The following is a 21,188-nucleotide window of genomic DNA, read 5'->3' on the forward strand; positions in this document are numbered from 1 at the left end:
TGTACGGGCACTCCCCACTAATTAATGATAATGGAAGATGATTGTCACAACAGATGGAAGTGCTGAATTGTGATCATACACTGCATAAGAGAAAGTTAATCTAGTTAGTCGTGAATATGAAAAGAATGCAGGATTATATTTTAGCCGTTAAGCAATAAGATGCTCCACTTGCAGAAATGATCCCACTTTTTGAGCTGAGCCTTGATGGAACATTTTTTCGGCTTTGGGGAAAATCGCATCAACAGCAGTGGATCTGCGTTTTGATGTGAAGCATATAAAGCATCTTCCTTGCTCTAAGAATTAATAATGGGACTTATTCTGTGCACTTTCCATAGGAGTTAGACAATAGGTTGGAAAAGTTGCAGCTGGATTGAAGTATGAAAAGCAGAGCCTGAATTAACCTCATGCAAATTTCACATATCTGAATCAAATGCTCACAAAAGACTGTCCCTATTCAACCCTCCTCTCTCTTCTATCAGAATCAAGCAAAAGAAAAAGTGATTCTCTCTTGGTTTTGCGATTATCTCTGATGGATGTCTTTGGAGCACAGATAACATCTAAAACATGCAGCAGAGACACAAAGTTGAGGACATCAAGAACAGAAAATCATAACTTTAAGACACTAACCAGTTTTCGAACCAATGTCAAACTGAACCATTACACAAGGATGGCGTACAATTCAATTAGTTTCCTCCAAACTAACACACAAAATGGACCAGAGTGTTTGCATGGACTTAAGTCACAAAAACAGCTTTTTCAATGATGAAATATTTGTGTACACTCTGAGAGGCATGCACAAACATTTCCCAAAGGATTTACACCCAGGGACTAAATGTGTGGCTTATTAGGAATGGGTCAGCTATTGCTTTTGTCATCCCAAGATTTTGAAGAGTAGAACAAAAAGTTACACAAATGTCCAGATGGACAACGATGGTCACGAAACTGACCGAAAATCTAATCACTGGGGATACGCTATAATGTAATCTCCTATAACGCTCATAGCCCCAAAGGACCTTAGTTTGTTTCTATGAGAGATAATGATGGTTGCTGGGATTCCTGTTCTAACCATCATATTAGTAGTGAAATGGTTAAAAATGTTTCTATATTACAACCAGCCCCCAAAGACTTGTAATACATAAACTGGTTTAAGAATTTAGTAAGGTTGTTTCTGTGCTTGTTTAATCTCTCCCAGCTATTCTCAGCTAGCCTGTCTCCCCGAGTGATTTAGGTGATGAAAGTTCTGAGCCCATTATCTCCTGTCCTCATTTCAACATAGGAGCCACCATCTTGTCTGGAAAATCTTGGTTTGCCTGCAATGGCCATAAGGTGGCAACATAAACTCAGATATAAAGCCACCAATCCCCCACTCTATCTTAATCTATGTGACCCCCCTCTTTTTGTATTTTGGCTCAGTCACTGAATTCCAATTCAGTTCTGTTTTACACCAAAATGTTTTTTTTCCCCTTCACCTACGATAGCATCAGAGGAGAAAAAAACAAAATGCTTCAGTGAACAAAACGGATCTGATAAAGCTATCCATCCATTTTCTATGCTTGTTTGTCCTCACTAGAGTTGTGGGGGTATGCTGGAGCCTATCCCATCTGAAACAACTCTTTCACAATAATTTTTTTCTGTGCTGATCCATCTCTATATGGTATGTGTTTTTTATGAAACATTTAGTCAAATTTTGTGGTACATAAATAGAGCTTTTAATGCGTTTTATGGAGGATGCCAGTCCTGTAGGTCAACTCTTTTTTCTTGTAAACATCAGACTTGAAATGTGTTAGTAGAAGGTAGACTAATAACCTAGTATTGTGAGTATTACTACTATACTGCTGTATTTCAAATTTCATATAAGCTGTATTTGTGCTAGATTCATATCCATACTGTTCCGCCCAGCCAAAGTGTATAAGGTACACGTTGATTTCCACCAGTAAATGTGTGCACCGCTGCTTATAGCTGATACCGTAGAGCAAATAAGAGTTAAAAGCAGGCAGTGAAATAGTAACCTTATGGATTGGTGTTATGAGGCAAAAATTTTAAGCGCTTTATACATAATAAAAAACGTTTTTCAAGATGGAATGAAGAAATACAGTGTGGTTTGTTATGTGTTCACAGAATAGATACAGTGGTATTTGGTGAACTCAAACAGTATGCAGTAGAATACTACCAAAAATGTCAAGGCATCAGTTGGCCTCCCACTCCAAGTCTTTGTTTTTCCACATTTTCTTTAGTTTCTTTATGGGTTTATAAAACAAATGATGCGATTGTGGCATTTTTATCATGCCATCTTATAAAAGCACTTACCAGGTATCCAATCACATCGCTCTCTCGTCCGTAGGTGAAGGCTCACAGCCTCTTGGGGCTATAGTTGCACGCTCCATTGGGAATGCTCTGATACCTCTGAGGATTACTGACAGCCTTATTTCAATATACATACAGTTTCTGACCACTTTCATTGGTTAGCTGGCCAGTAAATAGCAAGCATGTGCCAAGTGGGAGGGTTTGAGTTTAAATTGATGTGTTAATAATGCAAATGCATGTTTATGTAAACAGGATAGAAGCATGGCTGTGTAAATGTCGTCTGCTTGTCAATTAACGACCTCTTAAAATTTGATGTTCCACTTATGCTTCCATTGCCAGTGAAATTTTAGTTAGTCATTTCCTTGACGAGTCTTCATGCTAAAAACAAATTCATGACATAGCCAGGAACAACAACAACAATCGCAGACATTCTGCGGTTGTCATTCTCTCAGGATCAAAAAGACTATAATTTACTTTTAATAATTTAGAAACAAAAAAGGACAGTGTTGTTCTGCTGTAACTTACTATAACGTTCATAATACTGTTGTGGTTATAAGGGACCTAATATTCTCATTTTTTTGACCTTTCTATTGAGTTGTGGACTCCGAGAGTAGATCTTCCAGAATCTGCACCTATTCAAACTGTATTTCTTTTGTATTTCGTGCTTCCAGCGAAAACGGTTTGTTTTAATGTTTAAGTAGCTTTAGCATTTGAGCGTTTTCTCCAACATTGGTAACGCATAATGTGGTCATTACACTCATGATGAGAACATGCAAATTCCACACAGAGATGTCAAACAGAGATTGAACCCCAGCTCTTTCCTGACAACATTCTAACCACTTGTTCACCATACGGCCACTGGCCGTAGACGTGAAAAATACATGGCATTACTTAGCAAGACAAAGTTTCCTTCAATCATAATGTGAAGGATTGGTTCGTGTAATGGGGTATGGGATTTCTGTGCCAGCAGATTCATACAGTTCATAAGAACGCTTAAAGCCTTTGAAATTGGAACTCTAGACTGAACAGAAGAAAAAAAAATGTTCAGAAGGACACTTTAGCATTATGCCATAAAATCGCTTTAAAATCAAGGTCAGGTTGATGAATGGCTCTACCAAACTTGTTAATTACACATTCCAGCTTAGCATTTGTTTCTAATTGTTCAACTAAATGATCATGACGGCTTCACGGCCATATTAATAAAAAAGTTGAATTTTAAAACACATAGGGTGAGACTAATTTATTTATTGTTGACCATTTATTGAATGACACACATAAGGGGTGCAATGTCAAATAGATGCCATTGGTCTCTATATTAAATGTTTGATTGCTTTTGTTTTAATAAGCAAGTCACAAACCCCAAGGCTACAAACACCTTAGCTACGAGGGTCTATAGCTGCAGATCAAGTGGTGAGGTACCAAAATATCATATGGATAACTCCGATACCGGGGGTGGGGGGACAAAATTTTTTTGTATATTTTTTTGTGTATTGTGTAAGAGGCAGGGGCACACTCCTCAGTCAGTCAGCCTCAGTTTGTTGAAATGATGACCGATCATAAACTGAGTCACGTGTGAATTGTGAATTACTTTTCATGCTTATGAAGGCCTAAATGATTTCAATTGTTTTAATAACTCATTTTATTTCACATTATTTGATTTTGTCGTGTGTTTTTCTGTTGTATACAGCATTAGCTTGACTATACTGAACCCCAAAACACTTAAGAGTTATAAATAAATACATAAATTTCTTATATTCTTTATGCTATGATTTGAAATATACTACCTTTTAATATTTTACAAACACATTAGGTGTATTTTATGTGTATCGGTGTTTAGGGTAAGAAGCGAACAGGGAAAAGTAGCACACTGGTAGATCAAAGAATATCAAGTATTGAATCAGGAATAACAATCTTTCACAATTGGTATCACATCGGTATTGTAACTCATGTAACTCCCATCTTATCGGAACAAAAATATGTGGTATCGCTAATGAATGAATAATTATAGGCCTTATGTGCACCGCTGTTCCTCAAAGGTTTAAGGTGCGAACATGACAGAGAACAACAACTGCTTGACAGCCAGGATCAGCCATCTTTATTAGGAACAAGTGACACAGGTGTGGAATAAATGGGAAAAGAATACAGAGGCAGTCACTACTTCTTTAAGTAAAAAAAAACATCTGAAAAGGATTTCATTTGATATTAAACACCCACTCAAATCCAATTTGTGAATGTATTTTCAGGCTGAAAGAAAACCTAAACGTGCATCAAAGCAATAAGGCAATTACCAAGTAGTTTTGGCTTGAAAAAACAGAACCAGGACGTTTTGAGAGAATTGTTGGAACCAAGTGTTTATTTTAATGAGGAGCAAGAGTAGTGACATGATTGTTAATATTTGCAGTTATTTATATTTAGATCATGTAAAAGCATTGCCGATGATGAAATATTCTGCTAAACTTTTGGTTATATAAAGTGTGCTTGTTACTGGGTCACAATGATACTGGTAAGTGACATATTTAATGGGGATATCATTGCAGTGGTGATCTAAGAAGTGTCAGGAGGAAAAGACATCGGTAGCAAGTAAGACAAGTTGCTTCTTGTTAATTTCATACAATGATCTGAGGGTAAAAGTGGAACATGTCATCCACAGCCATGTGTGCCCTGACAAAGAAGAGAAAACTGATGCACGGGGGGGAAGAGGAGCCTATTAAAAATCAACTTGTCTAGCAGGTGTGAGGCCACATTAGGCCTGAGGTGGCCAAGTGTTTCTTAGACTGACAGCTAGCCCACCCAATCAAATAGATTGTCAGCCTGTCAGCATTACACTGTAACCACTGGGGAAACAGAACACGTGGTCTTCATCGAGAGACAGTTATATTAGGAGAGCAGTAGCAATTGCTGTTAAAAGTTATATAGTGGTGTCCTGTGATTAATTAATTCATTAATTCTTTCCACTTCTCATGAACACCTTTGCAACATTTTGAAATGTTGCTCACTTGATTTCTTTGCCAACTTATTGTTTTGTAACATTCCCATTTAAATGTGCCATACAGAATACCGTATTATTGCATAAACTAAGTGTGTGATGGCTGAATGAACTAGCAATGCTGGGAGTTATCCATCCAAATCTTTATTGATACCACAAGATTCAATGTGCCAAAGGGTCAATAAAATATAACACTTTTTTATGTACACACTTTCACTATGTACATCTGTGTAATACTTGCTTTTATAGTCAGTATAGTTACTCCAGACCCCATTCACTGTGCAATATCTGATCAACCTCCATGTGCAATATTAAGGGCTCTAAATGCAATATACTAAGTTCTATGTGAAGTATTTCCATAATGCCTCATATTAACTCAATAGCAAGATCTCAGTGTACAGACTGGTCATATATCTCATCTCGTTTCATATTATCTACATACTGTATTGTATATACGTAACTCCGGGAAAAACTGTTGATTTTGTAAATACTTGGGTTGTTTATATTGTTTATTTTTCTATATTGTGTATTTTGTACTGCTTATCTGATTTCTGTACTCTTGCTGCTGTGTAATGCAAATTTCCCCACTGAGGGACGAATAAAGGCATATCTTATCTTATCTTATGTACAATATTGTGCAAAAACAGCAATCATGAAATTCTGGCAAAAACTTAATTTGAAAACCATATTATGAAGAAACTCAAATCTCGAATGAACCTCAGAATTCAACAAAACCTTTGAGTAGCATGGTGTACAAGTGGTTAGCATGTTGGCCACAAAGTCACGGGATCGAGAAGACCTGGGTTTGATTCTCCGCTTGGGCATCTCTGTGTGGAGTTTGCATGTTCTTCCCGTGTGTGCATGGGTTTTCTCCGGGTACTCCGGTTTCTTCCCACGTTCCAAAAACATGCTAGGTTAATTGGTGACTCCAAATTGTCCATAGGTATGAATGTGAGTGTGAATGGTTGTTTGTCTATATGTGCCCTGTGATTGGCTGTGTGGCTGTGATTGACCAAAGACAGCGAGGATAGGCACCAGCATACCCCTGGTTATCCTAATGAGGATAAGCGGCATAGAAAACTGATGGGTGGGATATAGTGTCCTGAGCATTCTCGGACCTCCATGAGCACCATCACATGTGCACACTGTTGTCTCAGACCTGTCCAAAACCTGAGAAGTCCAGGTAGTCCAACTTCCACTCATATTTTGCATATGTGTAGGTCCAAACAAGCGGCCATGCACACTTCACAATATAGCTTTCTTTATTCTTAACGTCAAACAAAACAAGCCTCGGGACTGTCTCATACAATTGCCGATCTGCATCTTGTAGAGAACCGCTAATTTGTAATTTTATTTTCCATTATGCTCTTGCTTAAGGGGGCATAAAATGGGGTGAGCAAGCAGCATTTAGCTTCCTTACCTCTGCTGCAACATTAGGTAACCTGCAAACTGTTAATGAATTGACTGGCTGCGTAATACAGTGTTCATTTCTATTTTATATGTTGTTACCCCTTGTTGTCGCCTATCACTCACAGAGTTGCATTGTACAAAAATTATGTGTCTATTTGATGTACATTTCAGAGTGGATTTTATTTTATCCAGCATTAAATGATTCAATCCACCTTTTCTTTGGCTTTAGTCAAAATTTCAAGAGACGAAATAACCTGAAGTTAGACACTGGTGTCAAGCCTAATCATACAGGGGGCCAACTCAAAGGCTACTTTAGGTTGTGGGCCACATGATTGTGTATTTAAGATCATTTTTTAACCCTATTTTCTAACCCAACATGGCCTAATTTACCCATCTAATTTTTTGTAAGCCACACAAATCAGAGGTTAAACAGTATCAGCAAAATGATTGTGTTGCATCGTACATTTACAGCTAGTTTCCCACAGTTTTTAACCTAAAATTGTATCCTTTGGAACATTGAATATAATGGTATTAATAAAGATATGGACCGACTGCTGCTAACGTCGCTTGTTTATTCAGCCATTGTGCATCATACACCCAACACAAAATTTAATTTTTATGTATAAATGTGTATATACGCTTTGGTGACGCAGTGGTGTTGTGCTATTTATAAACACACTGTGTTCGTAATGTGTTTTCATTACAAAACATGACTGTTAGCATGCTCTGAACTGGAAACCTGAATTGACAGTCATTGCCCCCCAGTTCGGTCACCTGTCTGTTACGTAATCATCAAAAAAATGCCACAGTGCCTGAATCGGAGGATCCAATTGGCCGTCATGTTCCTGTGAGCAAAGTGAAGGTTGGTACTGGTGTCGACTGCAGTCCACTGCAAGACAAGGGGTTTAAGAACAAAAAAACGTCTTCAAAAGCCTTGTGAAATTTGGACATTGATAGGTGGAAGAAAGTTTGATTATCTGATGAGAATGTGCATGCTTTATCCTTCAATGGTACAATGGAGCTTCAGGTTGTGCAGGGGCGTATAACGGCAGATGGCTAAGTGGCGATGTTGCATGGGGCATCCTTCATGACTGAATGCCATCATCTGTGTGGTAATGACTGGGTCAACAGGACAATGCTGCAGCCCACAGTGGTCATACACTTACTTTTGATTGACTGATGAACAGCCTATTTCTGTTTCATAGTTGTTTGCAATAAATAGCTTACTCAATATATACATTTTTACTCTCACTCCCATTTCTTCTTTTTGTATTTTGAAGCAACACTTTCTCAGCTTGGCTTAAAATTTCGATCAGGCGTGTACTGTATATACCCTGTTTTTGCATAAGCACATTCACCATCAAACTAATGCATACAAATGAATGCAGAGTGGCTGAATTTCCATTGGGCTCAAACAGTATAAGCAATTTCATGTTAGCCAATTTCATTCAATCCAAAAGCATTTATTGCATGACTTTTCGTTGCTGTTGCATTGACTGTCTTTTTGGTTGACGGACAAGAGTGACAGAAACATACATGCACACCGTGTCATCCATCAATAAAGTGAATTAAACATCAGTTGAGGGCACGTGAAGGCTGCATATTGGAAGCTTGTCACACACCTACAAACACCCACAATCAAAATACTGCATATAAATTGAACCTCATCTATTTGCACCATACATTCCCCATCTGCGTGTGTGTACACTTACCATAGTCAATAAGTTGTTGCAAGACAGTAGGTGTGCAAGCACAGTCATCACTTCTCGGGCTGGAGGCCATGCCAAAGGGAGACACAGGCATGGAATAGCATGCAAATATACACACTAGATATACAGCCTCCTGTTGTTCTTTCACTCACTCACACAGTGTAATGGTGCACTTTCAAACTGCTGAATTAAGGACTTTAGTGACTGACAGTCTCTTTGTTTTACGCTCAGCGATGGCTATGGAAGAAAAGACAGCAGCTGACACACTTCAAAAACACCTCTTCTCTTTTCTCCCAGTTTAATGGTCCCTGTATATTGATGAGTCAGAAGGACAAATAAGATCAGAATTATTTTTTACTTTGCTGGTGCCCAGCTAGGAAGGCTTGATTGAAGTTTGTCTTACAAATAATTTAAGAATGTAATTGAACAATAACTACTAAAAATACTAGCGAAAGCTTTGCATATACAGTGTAACCTCAGTTTTCGTAATTAATCTGCTCCAAAGGGTCCATCTAAAACCAAATTTTACAACAACAACAAAAAGTTCCCATAGGAAACTATATCAAATCAATTAAACAACCTAAAATGTAAAATTTGAAACTTTTGTTTCATGTTGGGTTATGTTGCAAAAGTCATCAAAAAAAAAAAAAAGATCGTCTGAAAGCCTATTCTAACACGCAAAGTTACGCAATGCGCTTGAACACCTCATAAAATGAGTTTTTTCAACAAAATCCTCAGTTTTGATTTCTATTTCAAACAATTTCAAACAAATTTCAACCATTTCAAACAAAATGGTTAGCGATAGAAGCGTACTGTAAACGGGAAAAATCATCAGTCTGACCCAAAGTTTGGCAGTAAATTCACAAATTTAATTTGCATATCATGACACCATCAGAAATTACAAGGTCCTTGTCTCCATAACACCCAACAGACTCATCAAAATGTCTGATTCACTCACCAAACTCCTAAACCAGAGGTGGGCAAATATTTTGACTCGTGGGCCACATTAAGTTAATAAAATTGTTTGGGGGGCCAGAATATATATTTAACACAGACACAATATTTTATGCTTATAATTTTCCTTTTATTTTATCTGTAAAAGTGTTATACTATCAAACTATGTAATTTAATTTTACAGTTTTGTTGTTTTTTTTTTTACTAAATAAGACATCCGACTTGCAGGTCATGTTGGCAGTTTGTATGTTAAAACTTAGAAAGCAACTGGCGGGCCGGATTCAAACACTTGGTGGGCCGCATGTGGCCCCCGGGCCGTACTTTGCCCACCCCTGTCCTAAACCGTACATAGTAACAAGAAACAATGTTGCTCAGTCTGAACTTCCAGATGTACGCCATCTCCTGGTATAAAGTAGTGACTACATCAGTAATAACAACTCCATATTTGTATGTACGGCTTGTTAAATTCAGCAATGTTGCTTGTCACAATTGTGCGTCTTTGGCACTTAAAGAGTTAAAGTAGTGCAAGCAGGTTTTACACAATTCACGGTGTTGTACCTGCTGGCTACAATTACTCTCCCGTGTCCAATCTAAAGCATCCTGTTGACGCATTATCTGCTAGTTTGTGCAACACAACTGTCAGCTTTACAATAGCCACTTCCTCCCTTTTAATTTGCTTGGATACCACCTGAGCCTGTTACATAAGACTCTCTTGGTGTTTCTTTTCATTCCTGCCTGCAGGTATTTCTTAAAGCTCTTCCTCAAACAAAGATCAATGCTGAATGCAGAGGGGATATACAGGGTGCACGTCTTTGTTTCACTCTCTTGAAACAAAAGAAAGCAGATGAATGTACAATACAAAATAACTTTGGGGAAGTTTACTTGATGTAGCCCATCATCTGGGTGGGGATCTGGGAGAGATGCAGCCCCCAGGGGGAATGCTCCGTGTCTAAGCACAGGTACATGGAGCGCGGCCTATTATGTTAAAATCAGTTAAACATGTTTCAAGATAAGCTTTCTCAAGTGGATGCCAACATTTGTGTACACCTTTGTACACTGACTGTGAAAAATTAACCACGGTGAACTAAAACAACATGTATTTTATTTATTGTAAGTTGCTGATAAATTAATTCATCACACAACAAATGAAAATTTACTCTTTTTGCAATCAAGTTGGAAACACTGAAGCATACTTCTTCTGTAAAATTTATGTTCTTAATAGCGGTACGATGATATTCCATGGAGACTGGCATATAGTATAAGTAAAAAGGCTGCTCCAATGACTAATAGATTTAAAGTGTGTATAGTCATCCCTTGCCACTTTGCAGTTCAAATTTCACGACTTCATACTATCACGGTTTTCATAAGGAATTCAAAGATGTTGACATTATGTAGTACAATGAGTACAATGATACCTAATAAAAATCCCTAATAAAACCATTTTGCTGCTCAACTCTGAACTACTGACGTCACTTTCTGTCCACCACTCACTCATTCTCCCCTACGGAACACATTTATAGCAACATTCGCAAGTTATTATTATATATTTATGTCTTAAATGGCTTATTATCTGTTATTATATGTATTATATTGGTAACATGAGTGTAAAGGTTACTCTAGTGCTGTTAGTTCATGTCTAGACGGCTCTAATAACTTATATAGAAGGTCATGAACAGTCTTTCTATGCTCTAACTAAAAGATATTCAATTTATAAATAAAGAATCCAACCAATTGATTGCAATAAATGAGGGATTACTGTTTGATCTGATTTCCACTCACACAATCTATGTGTGTTAATCCCATCTTTAAATGGTCGAACACGAACAAATTAAGGTGTTTAATTAATTTATTCATGTTTAAAGTGTGTATATTACTTTTTAATGCAATAATTCTCATTTTGCTCCCATCCAGTCCAACAATTTATTTTTAATTTATGTAATTTATTTTTAAAACATGAATTAAAAAGTGGAAAATGGTGAAACAACTTTCTAATCAACATCTTGGGTTGCTGCTGGTTATAAACAAAAGTACTTTGGCTGCAACTTTTAAATGATTAACAGGAAAATGTATATTATTTATATGTTATACCTCATGCAGACAAGCTAATTGTGGCCCAAAGCAATGTTGCCTACCTTTAACTGTTAAGATTCCTGGTCTTACAGTAGTTGTTCATTCATTGATTGATTTTACAAGTAGTATGTACTACAGGTTTAAGTTTTGACAGGCGTCTACACAGACTACAAATGTTCTACCATATTCCACTTGACTTGGTTTTGGATGCACTTACCTTAATTCTTTCTCCACTTTCCACCAACTTAGCTCCAAGATAAAAATCAAACATTCTGCTGGGCACTTGTGATGTTGCTGCAAGTTATTACCACAATGGGATATACTGAAAATCAATAAAGATTCATTGTCTGTCGTTGCAGGTCTAAAGGTCAAGAGTAATTTATGAAAGTCCAGCTTTCTGTCCAAATGCAGAAACTTGTCAAAGGAAAGTCAATACTCATTGGGAAGTAATATAGACTAAAATGTGCGGGTGTATTGACCTTGAGGATACAATCCCCACAAAGCAACATTTGGAGAAATGTCCTAAATAAACACTGAGAGACAAGAGGAACTTGGTACAAACCTGAGGAGGTGGATCCAAAGCACTGAGCCAGAAAGAGAGTGATGAGCAAAACTGATGATGCTGCACAGAAGACCTGACAGAAAAAGAGAGACACAAAGGTACTTAAGGTGAGCAAAACTAATGAGACACTAAAGCTTAGCTAGTAAATTAAGTTAGCCATGAAGGCCCTGATGGGTCAAGGAAAAACAACACATCCAGGGATAAAGGCATAAGAAAAGCAAGTTGTGAGTAATAGAAGAAATTGAGTAAATTGAAATTGATGCATGCTTAAAAAAATACATATCTTGATTGTGGACCGTATAAGGATGCAAACACCAGCAGTCTGGACTTGAGTCACAAGGCTTGGGCTTTAGTCAGACTCCAGTATCAAATTTGATTAATTTTAATTCGACTTAACAATAACATCAATGACTTGAGATATGGTAATGGTAATGGTTTTATTTCATTTGAACATGCATCAGATTACAATTGAGTGCATCACATAATCAGTTCACAGTTCCACATGTCCAAAAGGAGTAGGAAGAAGCAAAGCTTATTAAATCTTACCCCTCCATCTGGTACTTTTACAATCAGTAACTGTTACATTTGTTCACTTCCTGCTTTCCATAATACAGTTTAAGTTTTTTTTTTTTTAATAATGCACCTCGTACCGAAGTACAAGGTGATATGTGTTGGAAGAATTGTACATAAAGTTATTCTATTTTTACTATATTCTTATGACCTATTTTTACGATATTCTTATGACCTATTTTCTTATGACCTACAAGCATTTCATATCACTCACGAGGCAAAAGTAAGATTAATGTTGTGTCGCTTGCACATTTGGTGTATATCATGATTAGAGAAAACAGAACGTGACAGAACATTCTCTCAGTAGATAGTTCTATCATACCCTCGTGGACAGGAAATAGCTGCATGTTACCTGGAATGTACTATATGTGTGTGTGTGTGAGTGTCTCCAGAAGATCACATGCCAAGGAGGAGATACCCACACACTATGGATAACATGTTGTACGAAAGAACCGGTTTCAACTGAAATAGTTAAACCCCCCTTCCCCTTAGCAGTTGAAATCTCATGTAACTAGGGCGTTCCTAACTGAATAAATAGCAGGAGAATGGAGACTGTTTCAGAGTTGGTAGGAGGATTGTAACTGTGCAGTCTCCATCACTCTCCTTGCAAGTAAAAAGAAACTCAACTCTCTGTGTCTCTCTTTGTACAGGCAGTGTTTTACAAGCGTCGGGATTTTGAACCCGACAATATGACCATACAATGACATCATGGGTACCATAGTAAGTGTCAATATAGTGATATATATGTATATAGCACATCATGACTGGTTCAAGACTCTTCATCCTTGTATTTAGCAAACATCAACTGCTTGTATTGTTTCTTGAATTGGCTCATCGTTGTGCATTGTTTGAGGTCCTTACTCAATCCATTCAATAGTTTGATTCCACATACTGAAATGCTATGGCTTTTTAACGTAGTCCTAGCATATAAGTGTTTCAAATTTAGTTCTTCCCTTGGAAGAAACTAACTTGTCTGATGACTTGAAAATGCTTCAAGGGGGAATTTGTTCTCCTATTTGTTGGCTATGTGCAAAAATGGAGAAAAACGCAAGAGACATGCACGTGGTCCGCACAATTTTTCAAACCCACCAACAGCAGGCAAAACCCGTTGTTTTGAGCGTGTGTGTGTAAGGGTTTGGATCCCCAGAGAGGCGAGGACACTCCAAGTGGAAAAACAATATTTAATAGAAATGAATGTTCAAACTAAATAGTCTGAAAGCACAGCAACAAGTGGGGCAAAAAAGTAAAAAAAGGAACTAAAAACAACCTGAAAGTCAGGTGGGCTACTGGATGAGAAGAAGATGGCGAGAAAACACAACGAAAAGGCCACATCCAGACCGAAGCAGGGAAAGTGTGTCGTGAGACCAGGGTTGGTGTCTGTCGTGTTCATACAGAAGAATAATCCCATGCTTTCCTGCAGCAGCTGAGGTGGTTAAGTACAGGTGAGATTGATAGCAGCTGTGCTCGTCCAGTAGCTCCGCCTACCTCAGGGGAATCAGACCCTGAAGAGAGACAAACAGAGAGAGCAGTACGGGGCCCAACCAACAGGGCGGAGACATAGAAAATACATAACCACAAGAAGGGGCATATATGTCACAGCAGGGCGTGAAACCTGTAGGAAGAAAATAATGCAAATTACATTGAGTGTATTTGCCGACCACTGCAGTGGCTCCTCCTGCAGCGGACGATGTACACAGTGGTTCTCCCCACCTCCGTGAACGCGTAGCGGCGTAGCGTATCTGACATTAATGCCCCTTGCACGGCCAGCTTCTCCCATGTACACTCTGGTTCTCCCTGTCACGACAGTTGTAGGTGTCGTAGGAAGCCCATACACACAACTTGCAAATGAAGTGAGTGGGCTGCACGAATGAGTGAAACATATGACGGCCTTATAACGAGTGGAATGGCACACTCACGATCTAAAGCTATTAATTTTTGACGGAGTGTAAGTGGCATACACATGAGTGTCATGAATCACTTGCTTCATAAGTACCAAACACTTGCAACCCCTCTGACTACCCTACATCCTCTACGGGCTGGCCAAAAAAATTTTCCAAAAATTAAAAAACCTGTGTGTGGGATAGCATGTAGGTCGGGATGTAAGTCCCACTTAAAATTGTCTATGAGTGTGTTGAGTCATTTTTTCTCCCCATTCAAAGTATTCAACCAAGTTATTATATCATTTACAACAAGACAACAACTCCTGAAAGCGCTTTTTTCTGTGACGAAGTCTGGTCACGCTGGTCTTTTTGAAAAAAAAAAAAAAAAAAAAAAAAAAAAAATCAAAATACAGTCATTGTATTTCTTCAATTTAATAGATGTGACAAGAGTTCTGGTTTAGAGAAAAGCTGTATCATAAGAACACGGTAGTCAGGAGCCAATCAAACTATGAACTATGGGAGTTTGCCCATAAGTCTATACATGTTTTGTAGACCTGGAGAAGGCATTCGGCCATGTTCCTCGAGGAGTACCTCGAGGGTACCAGACCACCTAATTCCGTCTGTTGGTCAGCATTGCCGACAATACATCGTTTATAATACATACCAGTTTCTGGTGAGGGTGAGAGTCTGCCAGGGCTGCCCTTTGCCATTACATTTATGGACAGAATTTCCAGGTGCAGCGAAGGCGTTGACGGTTTCCGGTTTGGTGGCTGTGGGATTGGGTCTCCGCTTTTTGCAGATGATGTGGTCCTGCTGGCTTCATGACCTTCAACTTTCACTGAATGTGAAGTGATGAGAATGAGCACCTCCAAGTCCGAGACTAGGCGAGACACACACCAGTCCTATCGAGTCTGACTAGTGCGTGACCCCATAGTCTTTGAGCATAGGTCCTATCAAGTCTAGTCCTATCTAGTCTGACTGGTGTTTATTTCGCCTAGTCTTTGACCTGCTCGAATGTGAGGCGAAACGTCTTGTAAGACAACCTGAACAGTCCACTTGCAATCAATGCCCTGACAATACAATGACCTGAATGAGAATATTCACAGGCCTATTTTGGGCTACCACATCCACCTCCTACACACAGATGAAGTCCATAAGACATAAAGAATATATACAGTACATGAATATATATAACTCTGCACTCCTCTCAAAAATTGAAGCTACTTTCCCCCTGATCAGGCATATCTGTGCATTCACACTCACACAAAAACGTACATACACACACTCTCAACCCCCACAGTCCAAATCCTCACCGTTGAGAAATCCAACTGCTTTCCAGAAAATCCTAAATAAGCTAATCCTAGAACATCAACAAATGCAATTTTCAGCTTAGCACAGAGCACATGCAAATGGAGAACACAACCTGGGGAACCAGTCTGGTATGAGAATATGCTGCTGCTGTTGGTGTGAGGAGTGTGAAGGTGTGTGGCTTTCACAATGCTTGCACTAAGTCAGTTTGGGGACAATACTTCTAACCTTTACATACGTCACAGTGTGTGATGTGGTACGACTTCCTGTGTTCTATTTTTGCTAGAATCGGTTCATGCTTGTATTAACAGACCTGGCATTTGGTCGTTAGCATAGTGTCCACCAGTCGGATAACATTATTTATTAGATTAGACATTAAAATTATTCAATTATGCAAAAAGTCAAATATTTTCACAAAAATATTTTTCTTTGGTTACCAGTCATGGGTTTCCATCACCTCCAATGATATGTGCCTGGGAAGTTTCCTCTTGGTATAACTGCAAAACCTGTTTTGGAAGAAACCAAAGTGTTTCAAGAAGGGGGGATCTGGATCATGCTATTCATTCATTCATTTTCTACCGCTTTTTCGGGCAAGAGGCAACATTCACACTCACATTCATACCTATGGACAATTTGGAGTGGCCAATTAACCTAGCATGTTTTTGGAATGTGGGAGGAAACCGGAGTACCCGGAGAAAACCCACGCATGCACGGGGAGAACATGCAAACTCCACACAGAGATGGCCGAGGGTGGAATTGAACCCTGGTCTCCTAGCTGTGAGGTCTGCGGGCTAACCACTCGACCACCGTGCCACCCGGAGCATGCTATGTTACTGGCAAATGTTTTTTTTAACTGTATTTCTTAACTGTATTTCTTCTGATGCTTATGCTTATGTCAGAAAAGTTGGTCTAAGTCAGGGCCGCATTTGACTTCAGAATCCTGATTTTTGTTTAATATTATTTTAATGTTTGCCTTGTGCTTTATTTGATTTCTAAACTAAGACCATTAAAATATTATATTTATTGGGCTATTTTATTGGTATGAATTACATTTTTCGGTTTAACTGTATTTTATATTTATGAACCACAAATAAAAACTTGTGAAACAACACTTAATCTTTCCAGTGATTAGGCTAGCACCATTATGAAAGGTTTTTATGCAGACATGGCAGATTAATTTTTTGCTGAGCCTTTGCCAGTTATCTTTAATTGGAGGGGAGCATGCCAGTCGTCAACCTGAGTACTAATGTGCTAATTAGTCTTCTTGTCCACCTCATTTGTGTCGCATCTTGTCGAGGCATGAAGTTCAGCAGAAGTACAAAATTTGAGGTGTGCAAAGTGTGATATGTGATTTATTGTTCACTGTGGCGAATAAACACTTTTAGTATTATGAAAGACATTCACAAATAGACCTTATTTTGTGGTTCAGTTATACAGCATATAAATAATATAGGGAGTGGTACAGTTAGTGTGACATAAATTTGGTATTATGTTTGGGGCGAGATTCTGGTCTTGCTCACTTCATGTGACTGCATGTGTCCAAGTGTGTGCGTGGGCTAACCTGCATGTGTGTCTCCTCTTTCCTGAGGAAGGCACCCTTCCTGTCAGGGGAATTGGTTGAAACATGGACACCATATGGTGAAGCCCATGATTAATTCTTGTGTGGCGTAGGGATGAGCGAGTTCAACACTATCTCTATCTGTACTCGGAATGAGCAGGGCATAAACCGAAAGAAGGTGTAATTTTCTCAAAAACAGGTGTGACATGAACCGAAAGTGGGCGTGGTTAACCAGAAATAGGTGTGCCTTAAATCAGTACATGATTTTATGTCTGAAATTAACATTGATTGATGAGAAGTTGCTATATTTATCATGATTCAACTGTATGTAGCTGCATGGTGGAGGGTGGTTACAGCGCAGGCCACACAGCTAGGAGACCCAGGTTTAATTCCCTGCTCGGGTATGTCTGTTTTGGGGTTTCCCGGGGTACTCCGGATTCCTCCCACATTCTTTTTTTCCCCCCACATTCCAAAAATATGCTAGGTTAATTGGTATGAATGTGAGTGTGAATGGTTGTTTGTCTATTTGTGCCCTGTGATTGGCTGGCCACCATTCCAGTGGGTGTGCCGAATACAGCTGGGATAGGCTCCAGCATGCCCGCGACCCTCGTGAGGATAAGCGGTATAGAAAATGAAAAATGAATGAACTACATGTGTACTGTGTATGTGTGTAAGTGTTCTGCCAGACTCATTAGTTTTTAGTATTACTTATTATACAATGTGTCGTTCACAGGCCCATAACAAATGCGGTCCTTAAGCTTGTGTAGTTATCTCCAGGTACCCTTTTTTCTTTCCACAAAGAAGTTGGATAAGTGTAATGTTGTCGCCAACTCTAAAATAAAAAAGCAAGTAATGGAAAGTTGAGATACCCTGCACCCAGACAGGATTAAGACTTTGTTTAACCTCAGCAAATAATATCCATGAATAAAATAGGATTTGAAGAAGTCACAGGTTGCCTCAATGATCCAGCTCATATCTGTTAAAAAGCAACATTTCTATTTGTGTGACCTGGCCTTTGTGCTGTCCTAGTTAACCCCCCTAAAAAACTACAAGAGCAATACTGTTGCCTTCCAAGGAGCATGGTTTTCAATTCTCAAGTTATTTTACAAAAGAGCGATGTGATTGAGTCTCCTCGCTGAATTCAGTATTTAATTTCCTCATGGGCCCAAGAGCCATGTCTCTCTTTCCAATTTGTACTCCTCATAAAATCAGGATCAGGAACTAAATGAAGGACTTTTACTCCCTTCTGTCACCCTTTTGAAAACTTCAATTATTTTAGAAAAAATGTTGATAGAAGGGGATAGGTTCCTAGTAGGTCATTTGCAACCTTTCAAATTGATCTTATTAATCCTGTCATACTATCCTCATGATTAACTATAAAGGACAGCCAACAAGAAGGCCACATACTTAGTTTGTTTTACAAACCTTCAAGAAAAGAGTTATATTTATGGGGAGAATGGCAGACATTTTCAAAAATGCTAATAATCAGATCACCAAGTAAACGAGCAAAGAGGCGACAATACAAGAAGGACTGGATGCAAAGAAAGCACATGGGGTTTTATCAGAACTCTTTCACTATTTCATTGATTTGATTGTTAAAGTGTGCATGATAACAAAGAATGTTTGAAAAAAGCAATAAAGAAAATTGAAAGTATTCACTTAATAAGTTGTTTTTGTCATACCGTTGTCGTCTGCCGCTGACTTTCCTCAACCGCCACCATCTTGGCTGTAACATCATGTCAAGGACACTTTCCGGCAAACAGACTCATTAAAACAAAGTCATGGAAGCACAGAAAAGCAAAGAAAGAGCAATATTCACAACAATAACACAATAAAAACATAACACTCATATTGTATTGTAATGAACCTCTTAGCTTTTGCGACGCTCTAACCACATAACCACTATGCTCTCACTAAAACATCTGAAGTGATTTTATTGTCCATTTTTTAGAAGTAGTTGTTCCTACTCTTTCACATTCTCGATGTTATTAAAACCAGAAGTTAATTAACCAAATGCACAAAAAGCCGTTGAGAAACAAGCCAAACAGATGCCACTTCTACATATACCTTCAATTCATGACCTATCCACCTCCACACGTGAAGGTAATTGGTACTAAATTTCAATAAGTGAGTTACAAGCACCCGAGCAAATTATACTTGCATTAAAAAACATGAACATGACCATAAATCCTGTGTAAAGTGAGTAATTAAATAAGAGCAGACTGTTTTAGTATCACCTTTATGTCTGCGCTACTTTGATACCCCTGACAGAGGGATTGACTCCCACTATAACAGGCCTCCCGAGGGCCATTTGCTTAAAGAAAATCCCCACTTTGTCTTTTATACGACCTCCTGCAGAGAAAAATGATAAAAGGAGAAGATGTGGGTGTTAGCATCACAATCTCTTCTGCAACCCCTGTTGCGAGATATGGGGCGAACACGGTGTCGACTGGTTTTTATAATGAATATGCAAGTTTGATGACACAGGGAATACTAAATTAGTTATCCCAATGATGTTACGTGGTCGACCGTTTTATTGGAATTAAGTTGAATGTCGGAAAGAATCAGTGAGAGAAGAGTGGATGCCTCCCATGAGTATCTTTTGACTTGATAAATTGGATATCCATCTATTACTTCCATGAAATAAAAATGATTATTGTGATAATTTCTTATCATATATTTGAAAAAAAAATCCATTAATACACCTCATGAGGTCGTGCCTGTTCTCCTGCTGCCACAATATTTCAATTGTCTGATCTTGTCATTAAAACTTAAGCTAAACTTTAAAAGGAACTGGAATGACAAGCAGAATTGCAGATATTTTTCAACTCAAATATTTAATATTTAATGAAAATACATCAGTGCAGTTTGAATTTGGGATCATGCAAAATAACAATGTGTGCCGGCACAAAGCAAGCTTATTGATCATTTCAGGAACATGGGTCTAGAGACAGTGCCACTGAGAAAAGGACAGGAAGCACAACTGGAGGTAGTAAAGATAAGGATGCTGAGGTTCTCATTGGGAGTGACCAGGATGGATAGGATCAGGAATGAGTACATCAAAGGGACATTACATTACATGGTACAGACCATTGTCTGTACCAAAACATAGATTGTTGTCACACGCCTTTCTAGCCTGTCTTGCAGTCGATTTGGAGACCCCTGCAAATTGTACTCAGGTGTGAATGTGTGGGTGAATAGCTGGTTGTTTCTATGTGCCCCGTGAATGACTGTGTGGATGTGTCCAGTCCAGGATGTACCACTTTCTCATCCAAAGTAAAGGATAAGACCATAAACAGCAGAAGCATCAGATGAATTTCATAGTTGTATCTCAGTCTTTAGGACAACAGGACAACCTCCGAGCCAATCATAGCCATCGAAAAATCCATCAAATCAATACTTTTCTGTGTCCTCTCTTTCATATATTAATGTACCACTCTTTTTTTTTAGAGTGTCATCATTTGGACTCAAGAATATAATGTAGTTGCAATAGAATCTGAATAAAGCAATATAGTTCATACATCCAAGTATTGTAGAAACAAATTTTACCACTGAAATGCATGCCGAGATATAGCACCAGGGTAGTCACACAATAAATGCAAATTTTGACTATAACTCCTAAGGAAAAACTGAGAATTCCTGAGACTCGCTTTAAAAATCATATCTTTATTTATTTTGTATTGTATTGGCATCGTTATATACATGGCATCATTTGTGCTTTTTATTATCAAGAGTAAAATCATGACGAGAGCAAGTCAGAAAATTCAACTTATAACCAGAATTGTATAGTTCTTTTTTTTAGTTGGATATACTGAGACAACAAACCCAGGAGAAAAGGAAAAGGTGTAGGGAAAAGTCAAGGAAAAAAAAAGGATCG

This window comes from Doryrhamphus excisus, linkage group LG9 (genome assembly GCF_037039965.1).
Source record: "Doryrhamphus excisus strain RoL-2023G ecotype Guam linkage group LG9, RoL_Dexc_Guam_v1.1, whole genome shotgun sequence".
Lineage (NCBI taxonomy): Eukaryota > Metazoa > Chordata > Actinopteri > Syngnathiformes > Syngnathidae > Doryrhamphus > Doryrhamphus excisus.